The sequence below is a fragment of the Lipotes vexillifer genome, unplaced genomic scaffold, assembly GCF_000442215.2.
Source record: "Lipotes vexillifer unplaced genomic scaffold, Lipotes_vexillifer_v1.1 scaffold69, whole genome shotgun sequence".
Lineage (NCBI taxonomy): Eukaryota > Metazoa > Chordata > Mammalia > Artiodactyla > Lipotidae > Lipotes > Lipotes vexillifer.
Genome location: NW_006790942.1, coordinates 5,063,945 through 5,076,657, shown reverse-complemented (window position 1 = coordinate 5,076,657; position 12,713 = coordinate 5,063,945).

The window sequence follows — 12,713 nt, the reverse complement described above, 5'->3', positions numbered from 1 at the left end:
GCACTTTAGGAACCTTGTCTCTTCATGTAGTTTAAACCTCGGATGACGTATCTCATTGGGTCAGAGCAGTTTTCTCTCACTGTCAATGAAAGTGGAGCCTTTCAAAATCTGCTTAAACTGAAAGCCTCACAATGAAGCCTGTCATGGCATCACCATGAGTCACTCTGGGGAACTGAAAGGCAGGCCCGCTGGGAGCAGAGGGCTTGATGAGGGAGAGAGGTGACCACCAAAGCCCAGTGGAGACCAGGAGGGCACACTCTGGGTGAGAAGCTGTCCCCGGGGAACTCACAGACGTAACAAGCAGATGCTTATTAACGTCCTCGCCAGAGGCTTGGTGACCTTTCCAAGATGAACCACATCCCAGAAGAGCAGAGGGCGCAAGGTAAGACCAGCAGAACCGAGACTGAAGCAGAAAGCTGGAGCATCGCGGGCACCTGCCCCCATGGGCGCATGCTCGGTGCAGACACCGTATCAGCCTCATCCCCGCAGGAAAGGTGGGCGGCCACCTGACCAGAGGAAGGTCCGCTGTCAGTCCCCCTCGGCTCTTCTGGAATTCTGATCTCTTACTTCAATGGCTCATAATTCAAATCCTTGAAAGAATTCCCAAATACCCACAACCACTTAATCTACTAAATCCCTAGAATTAGAATCCTAGCAACTAGATGCCTGGAAATAATGGGATCCTACTGGTACATCCCATATAAGAATGATACTAAACAGCCCTGAATTGGTACATAAAAGAGCACAGATTTACAATATGTGGATTTTTTAAAAATTACCTTATAGTTTGCCCTGCTGCTTTGTTTCACAAATAAGTATGGATACTTTGCCAAAATTGCTGGAAAGGCCAACTGATAATAAAGCATCCAATCGCAGGGCTGATTGGTTCCATCTCAGATATTAAGTGTATTTGGGGAAGACAGTGAATAGCCAAAACTAGGTTAGGAGGAAAAATAAATATGGCCATAAACTAAGCACTTTCACATGAGCAATATGTAATGTAATGAAGTCTCTAAAAAGAATAAGGAAGCGACAAAGCTTACAGTCCAAACTGGGGCAGTTTTGATAGTGAGAAAGGGCTACGTCAAAACAACCTAAACTGAGCTGTCCCAATAAATTATTCGTATGATCATCTAACAGTAAAGTGGGGAGAACGTGGAGAAAGCCACATCCAAGTTAGTGTGTATCCCTGAGAAAAAGTTCTGGAAGAGGAAAGAGATCCCATGACAGGAAAGTTAAGAGCAAGAGAAAGTTAAGGCGAAAACCCACATAAAGGAAAGAGAGGTCATCGCGCTGCCCCTGGGCAGAGGTGGATCTGGGTGGGAGCTAACAATGCTGAAACTTCGGGACTCCTTCCCAGAGCCTAGCACTGTGTTCACATGACCCTATAATTTGTAAAATAAGAAAAAGTGAGAAATGTTTGTACTCTTTTACTGAAAGAAGTACCATCAAGGTGTATGAGCATCATGGCCATGGCACTTAGCCCTGCAAAGCAGATTCTCCTGCAGGGCTCCAAAGCATCAGTGCCAGGCTGAGACCGTGGAGAAAGAAACAGCTTTTCCAAAATGCTAATGTTACTCCGCTGAATTCCTGATTTTTCTCAGGCCTCAGTTATCAGAAGTGGCCTGAGCAGTCAGCACCCTGCCCACCACAATGGTGAGACCCAAACTAGACAGTCAATGAGAGAGTCCACCAACTGGGTTGCACTAAACCAATCATTTAAACGTCACTAAACGGTCCATGGAGAAAGTTACATGCTAAGCTTCAAAGTGAAGTCTGCAGGAGCTTTAGATAAGTATGGAGAGTGGCCCAAAATAGAAGTGAGTTTGCTGGTCTGCTCTGTAGATGAAGCCGGATCCTGTCTGTAAGCTTTGCAAACTCTCACTTAACTACGCATGAGAACAGATGCCTCCAGTAGCTAAGTATCAGCTGGTGGGCTCCCTTCCCTTGGGACACAGCAATCACCCTTTAACCACCATCCCCGCCACACGCACGCACACACACACACACACACGCACACACGCGCACACGCTAAAAAGACTGAAAAACAGGCGAGTAGCTTTCTAGAACAGGACTCTGGACACTCCAGAATCAAATGCCAGCCTGTACTGAAGCATGTATAAAAGATGCATAATCTACCTCATTTTCCCAAACTGAACCCATGGAGGGGGGAGAAGAAGTGACAATATCTTCCCCAGAACAATGAACGTCTGAGAGCTGAGTGGGAGAAATTAGTGACAATAACAAGATGTCTGTCAACTGTTGAAACATTAGAATCAGGAAACCCAAAAGGAAAGTTGAAAGAAGATAATTTAGGTTATATCAAGATTTGACACATCACTGAACACCTGCTAACGAAAAAGATTTTATTTTAACTTTCTTATTGCCTTTATGAATAATACTTTTTAAAATCACATAACATTGTCATAAAAACATAGAGGATTAGAAAGATAACCTTGTTTTTAAGATGGAAGAGAGTATGACAGGCATGTTCATTCTCTAAAAGAGGCAGCAGCTCATTCTTGCGTCTATTTTTTTTTTAATTTTCTAAAGCTTTACTGTAAACAATTCAGGTGGAAGCAGAAAAAGAAGCTTTAAAACATGCCGGTTGTTGCTGTCCTGTCAGAAGTTTTAAGAAACAGGGTGCAGTTAAAGCCAGAGGTGTAGCTTGGGAGCAAAAGCGAGGATGATTTTCTGATCTGAGTATCTTCCTCGAGGGACTGAAATGCAATTTGTCAGGGTAACAGACTGAGTCATCTTCTCTGGTCAGCAGATGTGACAAAGCCACATGGCCAAATGTCTTCTTAAACTTGATTGAATATTTAACAATGCTAATGCCAGTGATCATTTAGAGATAATTAGTGATTATTTTACGCGCAGCCATGAAACGCCCACGCCCTAGAAGACTTGTTCAAAGAGCCTCATTGTCAGTGCATGTTTATAGCCAAACCAGGGGCCATAGCTTGGAGTACTGGCCAACAGAAGGCAGTATAGGGTCCAGCGGTCCTGGGTTTCGATCCCATCTCCACCTCTTGTGAGTTGTATAACTTTGAGCAAGTTATATAACTTCTCCAGACCTCAGTCTGGTGTATTACGCTTACCAAAGAGATAAAACACTTAGTGTTGCACCTGGCATCTTGTAAACCATCAACAGATGTTCGGAGAACATTAGGGAAATGGCTTCCAGCTTTGGCAGAAGGTATGAGAAGGCCTTCTCCAAGTTAAGTCTTTACTCATCCTTTGTGCTACGCTGGCAGAAGAAATCACTCAAGTTAGATACCTCTGTAAGTATGTAGGTTCTTGCTAATGAAGGGGCCGATTATCTCAGGAGCTCCCAAATAAGTAAAGCATTGAAATGCTGGCAGTTAAATGACACGTTTCATGGGACCGTAGACATTCCGAGGTCTGAATTCCTGATTGTAAATTATCCAGCTTCCTAGATTCCCTTTGTCTCCCTCCTGCTCAACACTGGGAACTCTGCTATCACCACACTTCTACTAGGAGAAGAGCAAAATGAAACACAGAGAAAGGGTCACACAATCGACTTCATCCTCTGTAGATTGCTTTTTAAACAGCAATGGAGCTACTACTGAACGTTGTGTTGGTGATTTGGGCCAAAGTGATAAAATAAGAGAAAGCAAATAGTGGCGTAAGAATTAAAAAGTAAGAAGTAAATGTACGTGATAAAATGACATGCATGTGATACAATTAGACCTCTGTAATATTCTCCCCCCAAAATAAATCAGTGGAAAACCACTGCTAACAGTAAGATAGTTGAGCACAATAGTTTTAGGCTGATATTTTTTTTAAAAAGCCTTCGCGTATAAAACAAAACTCAATTAAAATATGTAATGGAAAAGAAGATTCTATTTACATTTAGAAAAAAAACACTGAGCATAAACTTAAGATTAAGAAACATAAAACCTATATGTGGAAAATCATAAACTACTCCTGAAAACTACAAAGTTAACTGAAAAATGGAAAGACCAGCAGAACGCCTTGATAGGAAAACTCAGTGCCGTGAATATGTCAGTTCTCCCTTGGCTGATTTATCCGCTTAATGCCATCTCTGTAAAATTATCAACAGATTTTTTTCCTGGAACTAGACAAGGTGGGCATAAAGTTCATACAGAAGGAAAAACAAGCAAGAATAACTACGAAAACCCTGGGAAAGGAGCACCATGGGTCAGATAGAGTGGGGGAACTATTCTTGCCATATATGAGATGACGTTATAAATTACTGTTGTGGTATAAGTGATAAAGTCTATCTAACTAAAAACAGCATGACACTGGATCGTGAATGTGCAGACAGACTAATGGAGCAAAACAGAAAATCCACAAATACACATAGCTGCATGTGGAAATGTAGTATATGGGAAACGTAAAATCTCAAATCAGAAAAGAATGTATTTCTTAATAAAGTGATATTGGACTAACTGAATAGTGATATAGAAAATGATAAAATTAGTATCTATTCTTTACATTGGACACCAGGAAAATTCCAAGCAGTTTAGATATTTAAAGGTAGGAAGTAAAACCACACAAATATGAGAAGAAAAAGGGTGAATTTCTTCATTGCCTGGAAATGCACAAAGCTTTCCTAATTGGGATTCAAAACACAGAAGCAACAAGGGAAAATACTGAAAAATTCAGCTACATAAAATTAAAACACATTTGCAGTAGCAAAGAATGAGACAAATGACAAAGCAGGGAAATAGACTTACAACACATATCGCAGGCACAGACAAAGAGCTAACAGCCCTAATATATAAAGAGCTTCTAAAAGTAGAGAAGACCAACAACCTGATTTTTAAAAATGGGCAAGAGGGAACAACAAAAAATCTTAGAAAAAGAAATGCAAATGGTCCTTAAACATATAACAAGATGCTCAATCTTGCTTATAGAAAATAAATGTAAATTAAAATCTACTCTTCTGGCATATAGGAAAAAATCCAAATATTCGACAGTATACCCACCACCTTTTGCCCCTCCAATATTCCACCAGTAGCTACAACAGGTACAAGGAGAAATAAACAGGCACAAAGATCTATGGAAATGTTTTAAACGTTTGTTTACATCCCAGATGAATTCCCAGTTCAAATGAATTCAGAAACTGGCCAGTTTCAAGACTGTACTGACTTCTGGCTTCCTTAAGTCCTACCCATGTACTGCTCAGCCAGTGATCCCAAACGTGGTTTGAAAGCTAGGAAAAATCCTAATTAAAATTCTTCCATGGTCGATTCTTTCCCTCGGCCTTTTCACAACTGAGATTGTTACTATACATTTCTTGTTTATTCTGTCCCCACAGCTGGAGTTTCCAGGCTCCCTATGATGGAGTCCAACCCTGCCAGTAATAACCACAGAGTTTAGGGCTCCGTCAAGGATGTGGCAACCCTGCCCCCAAATGACTTTCTGTTGGAGCAGAAGTATTTTTGGCGTAGGTCTTGTCTACGTTCCAGTGACACTGTAAAATCGCACGACAAGCAACAGGTGTCATGCCGTGTGTCTTTCATCAGACAAGTCAGGTAAGGATGTTGGAGGGATATCGCTCACCCCCTCTCAGAAGTTGAAGGCCCACACAGGACCCTTCCCGCCATTGCCAAGGGTACGAGGCACTGTAAACTAAGTACCCAGAAATGGGGCAATACAGAAAGGCAAGAGGAAATGTTTTCACCATAAACCCCCTACCTCAACTGGACAAATTAGGAGTGCAAGTGGCATTTCCTGAAATACGGACTTCTGTTAATTCCAGCTGGGACACTTAATCGGAGGTTTTCAGGATAATTGGCTCTTTGGGATATTTAAAAGAGAAATAGCCAGCTCTGTTGATGGAATATCAGGTGTTGGGCCTTTCGAGCTATTATTCACAGTCATTAAGACAGTTCCAGGAAAAGCACCACGGGACAGTGGGGCGCCCATTAGCCAGAGCTGCAAGATCAAACGGACAGCCATGGCACCACAGGTGTCCCCCAGCTGCTGCCACCAGAATGGAGGCTCCCAGAGTCTCTACAGGCTTTTCCAGAACTCCTGTCCAGGGCCCAGTGCTGGGATCAAGGAAGGGAAAGAAGTAGTAGGATTTTATGTGAACCGAGGGAGAACTCAAACATAAAATCCCTTAAACTACGGGATAGTGTGATGGTTTCCAGCTAGATGTTTTTGTAACTTTAGAATTTCTTCTGTTTCCAAGTAAGGCGTCTTTCAGGGGTGTTATCCCCTGCAGGGGTGAGGTGGACTTCGACTCACCCGAACAATGAGATGAAAGAACAGATTGCCAGATGGCATCGTGCTCACCAGCCGAGAACAAAGGCTTCATTTCCTCCACTGATCATTATCCAAGTTTGCTCTTGATAGATCCCAGAGTTTGCCACCTTGGCCTATTACAGGGATGTTTATTTTCTTCCAAATGCCATCATACACTTTAACCCCACAGCGGCAGTAAGAAAGCAAGCTGTGACTGGAAACTGTGGGCATCCTGCAGACCTGGAGGATGATTGCCAAGAAACAATGGAGGAGCAAAGGCAGAGGCCTTGCTTTTCCTCTGGGGAGCAAACACCCAGACACACCCGTGGTGAGAAAAGCCCAAACAAACCCTTCTTCCAAAACACATTTTGATTTTCTTAAACACGTATTGTCAGAACTATTCTTGTCATATTTTGACAATTTTTTCTGATTTTCCTCACAGGGCTTATTCTGAGCCTTCAGAAACTCCTTTCCAGGGCTTTTGTGCAGCCAGAGGCAAAACATGGTTACATTAAGAACGTTGTCACGCTCAGGGGAGAAAACGCAGCAAAGCAGCTCACAGAGCTACAGGCCACCATCTGCCACGTAATTTCTCAAGTCCCTGTCACTTCCACTGATGAATGTAAAATTACAGCACGTTCCTCCTGCACCACCAGAGAGCATGCAGGGAAGCACACTTCCCTCTTAACCATAATCAGAGCCTTTAAGGAATTCATTGCAATCACCTTGCCTGTAAAGGAGCTAGGTTAATTTTCCTTAAAGTGAAATGGAGCTCTTCTTTCAATGGATGTAACATTTTGTCAGCAGTATCTATGACTTTCACTCCCTGTTCTTACCTACTTACTATCCCAGGTGTAACTGGAGTGTCCTTTGAAGGCACTGCTGTACAAAAGTTGATCGGGTCTGAACAGAGACTGCAGATGGGTGTAATTTAACAGTTCTAAGGAGACATGCCTGGATTAGGGTGTGTAACTGACATGAGGATGAGGAAGGCACCAGCTGGGTGGAAATTCCATCACATTAAGGAATGTGAGAAGCAGCTTTAGATGAAAGAAAATTCTCAGTAGTGGTGGGCATATTTCTAGCTTTATCTCCAATTTGATTTTTAGTGATCTGCACATAATCTTATTTGGAGATGCCACATCTATTCCAATGTCTAGATGTTTCAGTAGGTTTCCTTGTAGAGATGTTTTCTCATTTAAAAAGTCAGTGCTTTATCTTGTTATTGAAAGGTACACAGTACAAAGGAAAACTGGCGCTAACTCCAGACATATTCATTGGAAACACGATCAGGCTATTATTTCAAAGACAAAAATCCAAATAGATGTTCTACAGACTCTGTCGCTCCCCAGGACATGTTGCAGCTCCTCAGAAAATTATTGAAGACTGAAATAGCAATGCCTATGCTTCCAAAAGATAGAAAGTATTTAAAGGTGCATTTTTATCGGATTGTTTCCTAAACATGGGTAGTAAAAGGATTCGAGTAGCACATAAATTATACTCCTAAATGTATTTGTTTATTTGCAGGTTAAAATTCTTAATGCTTACCACAGGACACTTATTCCATTATAGATATCTCACAGATAAACAGTCAATGGATATTTGTTTAGCTATAGTAAGCTGAATTAATTGTAATCCCAAGGAAAAGTGTTTGGATGCAACCAGTTGTTTCAAGAATACCATATTGCTTTCTAAAGAAGAAAAGCAAAAAAACATGGTCGGCCTTCTACAGAGTTTTCTTCCTTAAATATTATATTTTTCAGTCAACAGCAGAGAACCAATGACTAGAAATAAATGAAGTGGGGCTTTTGGAAATGTGAGGATCTGAGGAACACGTACGTACCACTCAGTCAAAGGTTTACCTGCATGGCAGCGTGCCAGAGACCTCTGAAAGGTACAGGACGAACACTTTCTGTCTGCCCACACCCCCTCCTTCTCTGCTCCAGCTTGAGCAGTCTGCTGCTTGTACACAAAGCTGTCTCAAGACAAAAACAATGCAGGTACTTTACCAGTCACAGCTGAGCACCCACCCTTCTCCCTCCACCAATCCCTCACCCTCTCACCCTCCCCTCTGGGAAGAGAAAGGCTGCCTCACCATGGACGAGCCAGGGATTCTCAAGGGGGTCCCAATCTCACTGTGATAAATGCTGTATGGGATTATGCTTGAGCTATGCAAACATTACACACCAAGACTCTCACGTATATAAAGAGAGAGAGATACAAATATAAACTCATAAAAGTTAAGTAAAAACCATGCAATCAGGATTAAAGTTTTACTGAGCTCTGCCCACAAGAGCAACATCCAGCTCTACCCACCACCAGTCCCTCCCATCAGGAAACTTGCACAAGCCTCTTAGATAGCCTCACCCACCAGAGGGCAGACAGCAGAAGCAAGAAGAACTACAATCCTGCAGCCTGTGGAACAAAAACCACATTCACGGAAAGACAGACAAAATGAAAAGGCAGAGGGCTATGTACCAGATGAAGGAACAAGATTAAACCCCAGAAAAACAACTGACTGAAGTGGAGATAGGCAACCTTCCAGAAAAAAGAATTCAGAATAATGATAGTGAAGATGATCCAGGACCTCGGAAAAAGAATGGAGGCAAAGATCGAGAAGATGCAAGAAATGTTTAACAAAGACCTAGAAGAATTAAAGAACAGAGATGAACAATACAATAACTGAAATGAAAACTACACTAGAAGGAATCAATAGCAGAATAACTGAGGCAGAAGAACGGATAAGTGACCGGGAAGACAGACCGGTGGAATTCACAGCTGCGGAACAGAACAAAGAAAAAAGAATGAAAAGAAATGAAGACAGCCTAAGAGACCTCTGGGACTACGTTAAACACAACAACATTCGCATTATAGGGGTCCCAGAAGGAGAAGAGAGAGAGAAAGAACCCGAGAAAATATTTGAAGAGATTAGAGTCGAAAACTTCCCTTACATGGGAAAGGAAATAGCCACCCAAGTCCAAGAAAAACAGAGAGTCCCATGCAGGATAAACCTAAGGAGAAACACGCCGAGACACATAGTAATGAAACTGGCAAAAATTAATGACAAAGAAGAATTATTGAAAGCAGTAAGGGAAAAATGACAAATAACATACGAGGGAACTCCCATAAGGTTAACAGCTGATTTCTCAGCAGAACCTCTACAAGCCAGAAGGGAGTGGCATGATCTATTTATTTAGGAAGAACCTACAATCAAGATTACTCTACCCAGCAAGGATCTCATTCAGATTCGACGGAGAAATCAAAAGCTTTACAGACAAGCAAAAGCTAAGAGAATTCAGCACCACCAAACCAGCTCTACAACAAATGCTAAAGGAACTTCTCTGACTGGGAAACACAAGAGAAGAAAAGGACATACAAAAACAAACCCAAAACAATTAAGAAAATGGTAATAGGGACATACATATCCATAATTACCTTAAACGTGAATGCATTAAATGCTCCAACCAAAAGATATAGACTGGCTGAATAGATACAAAAACAAGACACATATATATGCTGTCTACGAGAGACCCACTTCAGACCTAGGGACACATACAGACTGAAAGTGAGGGCATGGAAAAAGACATTCCATGCAAATGGAAATCAAAAGAAAGCTGGAGTAGCAATACTCATATCAGATAAAATAGACTTTAAAATAAACACTGTTACAAGAGACAAGGAAGGACACTACATAATGATCAAGTGATCAGTCCAAGAAGATATAACAATTATAAATATATATGCACCCAACATAGGAGCACCTCAATACATAAGGCAACTACTAACAGCTATAAGAGAGGAAGTCGACAGTAACACAATAATAGTGGGGGACTTTAACACCTCGCTTATACCAATGGGCAGATCATCCAAACAGAAAGTTAATAAGGAAACACAGCTTTAAATGACACCACAGACCAGACAGATTTATAAGATAGATATTTATAAGACGTTCCATCCAAAAACAGCAGATTACACTTTCTTCTCAAGTGCGCATGGAATATTCTCCAGGATAGATCACATCTTGGGTCACAAATCAAGCCTAGTAAATTTAAGAAAATTGAAATCATATCAAGCATCTTTTCTGACCACAACGCTATGAGATTAGAAATGAATTACAGGGAAAAAAGCGTTAAAAACACAAACACATGGAGGCTAAACAATACGTTACTAAATAACCAAGAGATCACTGAAGAAATCAAAGAGGAAATCAAAAAATACCTAGAAACAAATGACAATGAAAACACGACGATCCAAAACCTATGGAATGCAGCAAAAGCAGTTCTAAGAGGGAAGTTTATAAGCCTACCTCAAGAAACAAGAAAAATCTCAAATAAACAATCTGTCCTTACACCTAAAGGAACTAGAGAAAGAAGAACAAACAAAACCCAGAGTTAGCAGAAGGAAAGAAATCATAAAGATCAGAGCAGAAAGAAATGAAATAGAAACAAAGAAAACAATAGCAAAGATCAATAAAACTAAAAGCTGGTTCTTTGAGAAGATAAACAAAATTGATAAACCATTAGCCAGACTCATCAAGAAAAAGAGGGAGAGGACTCAAATCAATATTCATCAGTGTTAATACATAGTTAATACAAGAGTGAGATATTTGTTTTTGTTGTTGTTGTTGTTTTGTTTTTTTTTAAGAGTGAGATATTTGTGAGGAAAAAAAGAGAGGAAAGCCAGCCTGCCTGTGGAAATGTGCATAGAGCTGACCATCCGTGAACAGAAAAAAGGTCATTAGATTTGCCATACAATTGCTGTACAGCTGCCATGGGTCCCACTGGTTCCTCATATTTGGGATAAAGATTTCTTCAATTCCCATGCAAAAGTACACCCTATGCACTAATTAGGTCTACCTGCAGGAAAAAACATAATAGCAGCGTCTTGCCAGGTTTTCTTAAATCTGACACGTCACTTCTTCCTAGATCTCTGATGTTGGTGATTCCCACCTCAGGAACAGCCAAGTGTAGAACACAGTCCAAACAATGGGCTGCTTTTGCTTGGTGTCAGTTCAGCTTCCTACGAACAAAATCAAAGCAACTGGAAATACATATCAAAGGGAGGAAGTTTAACTCAAAACCAATTTTTCTAACCATCCTCAATATACGTGTGTAGGAAAAATGCATCTTTTGGTTGTGGCAATGCATATATTGGTGTTTATATACATGTAAATAACGGCTTGCCAGCAATTCGTTCTTGCCCTCGGATGATGAGACCGATACAGGATTCAAGGCAGAATGTGGAACTCCCCATTGGCTCCGACGTGAGATACAGAGATATGAACAGTGGAAACAGGAAGGGACATGAAGATCTCTTTATGGGGAAGCATGGTGGTCTCTTGATCAACATGCCTGAAAATAGTAAGTGTATATCTTCTCCCACCAAGATTAAGACTGCCTAAAGAATGCAAATGTAACTAAGTTCATTTGAGAGAAAAATTAATTTACAAGGACTGGAGAAAGAGAGATCATTCCAGAAGAGAAGCTCGGAGGAAGGGAGGGGCTAGGAAGCCACAGCATCCTGAGAAGGACCATAACAACATCCCTTCTTGCCTTTCACCAACCTGGATGCATCTCCCTTTTTTTTTAAATTTATATACCATGACCAAATGGAATTTATGCCAGGAATGCAAAAATCAATGCCAACATGCAAAAATCAATCAATATAATACATCATATTAATAGAAGAAAGGACAGAAAGCACATTATCATCTCACAGACAAAGGAAAAACATTTAACAATATCCAACATCCCTTCATGACGAAAACACTCAACAAAGTCACAACAGAGGAAAACTTTCCCAACCCTAAAAAGGTCATGTATGAAAACTCACAGCTAATATCATAATCAGCAGAGAAAGACTGAATGTTTCCCCCCAAGATATGTGGCATGTCCATACGACAGAACAGTATTCAGCAATAAAGCATAATAAAATACTGATACGTGCAGTATCAAGGATAAACCTTGAAAACATTACATTAAGCAAAAGAATCTAGTCACAGAAAAACAAATATTCTATGATTCTATTCATATGAAATGTCCAGAATAAGCAATTATATAGCATCTCACATTTTGTTTCCCAAACAGATAACTAGATTTGACTCCACAAGGGAAAGAATTTATAAGTGTGTTTTCTAAATTCCTTTGAAAGGGAAAATACACTTCAGTATGACTTAGAATGTTTAAGAAAAAAATGAGAATGTTGTGGTTAGAGATATTTCTGGGTTCATCTCAGAAAACAGAACGTTTGCCTGTTATTTCCTGTTTTACCAAACAAAATGTAGCTGCCAATTCATCCGTCTGTAAAAGCTCTCTTTATGTACGGCTTAAGAGAATTACTGAGTTATTTTGTTTGCAAAAAATGGTTTCCTTGGGTATTGTTTACTTTCTGGAGCTCAAGTGGGGAACGTTTCAGTCCCTTTACTGAGCCTTTGTGTTCCACACACACACTGTAATTTGATGAGGCTCTTTCCC